At 41.2% G+C, this 5,018-nt stretch overlaps 1 pseudogene; it reads right to left on the bottom strand.

Annotated features, from left to right (window-relative positions):
- Positions 1–371: 371 nt before the first annotated feature.
- LOC109675498 (ferritin light chain pseudogene) lies at positions 372–1,841 on the bottom strand (annotated as a pseudogene).
- Between the last annotated feature and the right edge of the window lie 3,177 nt (positions 1,842–5,018).

Below are 5,018 nucleotides of genomic sequence, written 5' to 3'. Positions count from 1 at the left end.
GAGAAAAAGTTATAACTCCAGCTTTTCAAACTGCAAGAATAACAATACACACCTATTATATTGCTATATGTGGGACACAAATGTATGCATGTAAGGGGAAATAACTGACCAGAAAAATAAAATACATCTTTTTTTAAAAGTTGCTACGTTTTGCTGCTTCTCCTCTCTTGGCTTCTGGAATTTAACCTCCATCTGACTCACCTGTATTCCAATCACGTTGGCTCTCAGTGCTCCCTTGAAGCTATCTTCCCTTTTCTCTAAAATAAACTGCAGAACCACTTTTTAATCTGCATTTAAGGTTTATTTATCTATTTATACACAGCTTTGTTCCAGAAAGAGTTTAAGATAATTTAAAAGATCCATAGCACATGTGGAGAAATTAGTAGCAGAAGCCAGGAATGAGGCATGCACAAGAAAGCTTATACAATCCCACTCATTTACTTTGGGTGGACCACAACTTTGGCCCTAAGCTTTCTAGCAGGCAGTCGGAAAAGGAAACTTAGTTATATTACTTAGTGTCCACAAACAAAAAGAAGCCAATCATCCAAGTGAAACACTGTTATCTCTAATTGTAAGACCAGGCTGAAATTTCTCCAGAGGCTTCACAACGAGGTCAGGGCCAATGTCACAGTCAGTGTTCTTAGTAGCAGTCAATGGGAGATGCAAAGATGAACTTCCCAGAGCTGCTGCTTCTTGTTCCTCGAGATTGGCAGACAGCATCACACCAATTTGGGAATCAGGAAAAGCAATTTTAGTCCAGATAGTTCTCAGTTCTGCTAGGCAAAATCAGGGGGACATTTTAGAAGAATACATTTTAGAGTTGAACCTCAATCAGTGCTACATTTTAGAACAGTACATTTTAGAAAGTAATCCAGACACTTGGAATGGTTTCAGACAAATTATAAACCCACCAAAATTTCATGCAATAGCTACAAATATTTAGAACCCTAGAGAGAGTGTGTTTCTTTTTCCCAACAAAGAGAAAAGAGCTTACAGATCCTCAAATACAGGTGAGTAAGAAAAATTAAGAAAAGTCATCAGAACATTTAGAGAATGAAACAGACAGCAAATCTTTCACTCTATTCTGCATATCCACCCACCCCCCACAAGCCTAGCTTTTAAATTTTTACTCTGCAAAAACTTCTGTTTTCACTTGGTGCGTGGTTTGAGAGCATGTTTCAGAGTGATGAGAAGCTGTCTCCTGGCTGCTCCGCCAGAAATCTCCAAGTCACAGAACACAGAGGGCCTTGCCAAGGCCACGGGGTGACAAGAGCTGCTGGTGGCACTTACAGGGTGAGTCTCTTGAAGAGATACTCGCTCAGCTGGGCATCCAGGTCCGCCAGCCTGCGGAGGGAGGTCAGGTGGTCCCCCATCTTCTTGATGAGTTTCACCTCCTTCTCTAGAAAGTGGCTCTCCAGGAAGAAGCAGAGATGGGGGTCTGCGTTGGCTGAACCCAGGGCATGCAGATCCAGAAGAGCTTGGTTCAGATTCTTCTCCAGGGCCAGGCAAGTTTCCATAGCATCCACGATGTCATGCCATGTATCTTGGGGCAGCATCTGCACATCTGGGAAGCACCTGCTGCCACTGCGCTGGTTCTTCCTCAGGAGTTGATAGGCATCCTTGCGTTTGTCTTCAGCCAAATCTCCAAAGAAGTGGTGCACGCCACCCAGAACCACATTATCACCCTGGAAATAGAACCCCAGAGACAGGTAGGTTTCTGAGGCCTGCAGGTACATGCTGATCAGGTGGCCGATGGCGGCCTCCACCTCAGCGGGATAATGCTGGCGCCTCTGGGCACTCATGTTGGCAGGGAAGATGGAGCTATTGGAGAAATACAGTCTTTGCTGGTCAGGGCAGCTAGAAACTCTTGGGAATTTTGAGAAAAGAGGCAGGGCTAGAGGGCGGTGACACGCTGGGGGTGGGGGTGGGAGTTTCTGATAGGTTGGTGGATGGGGTCTCTCCATCTGTGATAAGATGAAAGAATCCTTCTTTCATAATGATTGGAAAGGAGCCTTTACTTGTCAGACGGCCTATTTTTTTTTATTACCATAATTCTAAAGTGATGCAAGAACTTAAGAGTTTTTACAGTGAAATCCCTCTAAATCTGTGATCTTAAACTCCCTTGTTTGTTAAGTTAGAGCCTGCATACCTGTACTTTCCCCCTGCTCATAATCTCTCATTGTTTCAGAGTAGCCGTTAATCCCAATTTGTCCACAGCAGTGCCGTTGTGCTGTGAAATTGTTAGTAACGCGCCTTTCCCTCTCAAAAGGGTCCTTGTTTGGAATATATATTACAAATCAGCTTCCTCAGTAAGAAGGGCAAAACACACAGCATGGAATGTGAAATGATACAGTTGTAAAACACTGTACTGGGGTATAATTTGTTTCCATTTTATTAATCATACCAGTAAAAAATCCTATCATAAATTTTCTATTCAACTCATATTGTTCACTTCTTCATGTATATGTTCCTTCTGGAACGTTCCATGGAATATCCTAAGTGCTCCATGTTTTGTTAGGGACAGGTGTCTTGTGATTCCAGACATTCCACCATTAGCTGAAATATCATGTGAATGGACACAAAAGAAGAAAGATATACAGTTATAAATCCTACCAAAAATGGAACACCCATAGAAGATGCGTTTACCCTTTCCCCATTGAAAGTTGGGGGCAGAACTAAATATTCTCATAGGGTCTCTTCCAGCTTTGTGACTCCGTGTGTTGCTTAGCATTTTATTTTCCTAATTACTGCTTGCTGGGTACTTCCATGTGTTTTCTATCAAATAGGAAGGCTTATCCCATTTGGCTTAAATAAGATTTGAACCCTAACTCAACTAGCAAAAACGCTTTGTTTTCCATGTTATGCTTATGTCTTCTCTTCAACAAAATTAGAGATAAGGGCAGAACAGGTTCTGCCTGGAAGCGAGGCGAGGAGAGAGGGGAGAAATGACCCAAACAATGTATGCACATGTGAATAAATGAATAATAAAAAATTTTTTAAAAAATACATTTGATAAAAAAAAAAAAGATTCAAACCCTGGAGAAGAGAACTTTGCTCTAAAGTTTGGATCTAGCGCTACATGAAAGTAAAACTCAATTATTTTGTAGCTACTTTCAAATTTATTTTCTCTGTTGCTGAAAACTGACATCTTAAAATTTCAAAGAAGAAGCCCATAGTCTCCCTTCACTGTTTATGCTAAAATGTGAACCCGGATCCTATATATACACGCAGGACATATTATCTTTTTTTCATGGAGGGGTGTCATCCAAAAGTGTTCTCATATTGCACTTCAGGTTTGCAAAAACTGTTACAACTCAGAAATAGCCACAGTTTTCAATCCTGGAGGAGACTGGATAAAACAAAAGTAGTTCTGCAGCCTTCTTGGCCTAAGTTCTAGAGCAAAAACAGGAGTCTGGAGGTGAAGAGCAGGAGAAGCAAAAACTAAAACCCAGGAACAACCATAGTAAGTATTCAAATAGGAGAGAAATTCTAGGTGAAGCAGTACTCACCAAATGACTGCAAAAAATCATCATTTTCTACCTCATGCATAAATCATTAATCATCATATTGACCTCAAAATAAGGAAATGCTAAGCTTAGAGAAAACTTCATTATATAAAATCTCATCTGTATTGCAGCATGTCAGGCTCATTTAATATATTTCAATTTCCTACATATTTACTTATTCGTCTTGGAGAGAGAAAAATGTCTACATGGTAATCTTTTTTTTTTTAGAGTACTGGGGACATTTTGCTCTGGTTATTTTTGAGATACAGTCTTGCTTTATGCCCAGGGTGGCCTGGATGGTGAGCCTCCTATTTACACTTCCTGCAGTTGCTGGGATGACAGACACACACCACCTCACCCAACCATTTGGTAGTCAGTCTTGATTGTCAACTTGATTGGATTGAGAAGCGCCTAGGAGGTTAGAAAAGCACTTCTCTGGGAGGAAGAAAAGCATCTTCTCTGCAGAGATAATTAGATCATGAGGACTGTGACCTAATGACTGGATTAATCCCTCAATGGATTCATAATATAATGCCATTATTGGGAAGTGGGGGAAAGTAGGAGATGGGGCCTAGTTGGAGGAGGTAGGTCATTGGGGGTGTGACTGTAGAGGGTATGTCTTGCTCTAGACTCTTCCTGTATTCTTGTTCACCATAAGGTGAAGAATTTCCTCCACCATGCTTTCTTATCACCATGATGTTCTGCCCAAGTACATGGAGACAAGCAACCCTGGATGGAACCCTCTGAAACCATGAGAAAAATAGATTCTTCCTCCTTCATGTTCTCTCAGGTATTTCAGTTACAGTGTCAGGAAAGCTAACACAGTCTGTATAAATCTTCCCAGATGATGAGATAGTTTTCTGCTTTGTGCAAGTGTTGACAAATCTTTCCCTCATCATTTTGGAGGGAAAAGAGGCAGTGTCAGAGCCACACTCTGGTGGGTGTTTAAGCACAAAGTCGTCAAAATCAGGTATAACCTCTTTGAGCCTCAGTTTTCTTGCCTTTAAAATGGAGATATTAATATTCGCACATGTGCTACACATATTAAGCTATATAATGTACAAGAAAACACTGCCAAACCAGTAGAAAGAACTTTAAAAAGAAGATGCCATATCACCAAACAGTTTTGCAATAAAATTGTGCTGATCCTTTTAAGCCCTAATACGTATCAGAAGTAGGTCCCAATATGTTTTTGATCCAAGTTCCCTCACTGCAGACCTGTTCTGCTGAATCACTATCCTCTCTGGCTTTCAAGCACAAAAGCACAGAGATATAGCTTTGGGTATCCAAGATCAATGTCACTTCAAACATGTGTAAGGCGAGTTTCTCTTTCTTCTCTTGGCTAAAGCAGGCTTCCACAACACCTCCTGAGGTGTTCTGTGGCCTGCTGGGTATGGAGGCAGTGCGTAAGTGGCAGAGTTCTACTTGTTCTCTAGTTCTCCAGTCCAAGATCATTATCTATTACAGCAAGAAACATCTTCCCACTTTTTAGGAGATGGCAAGATTCTGGAA

The sequence above is a fragment of the Castor canadensis genome, chromosome X (genome assembly GCF_047511655.1).
Source record: "Castor canadensis chromosome X, mCasCan1.hap1v2, whole genome shotgun sequence".
In the NCBI taxonomy this organism is placed as follows: Eukaryota; Metazoa; Chordata; class Mammalia; order Rodentia; family Castoridae; genus Castor; species Castor canadensis.
This window is presented reverse-complemented; position numbering and strand designations above follow the sequence as displayed.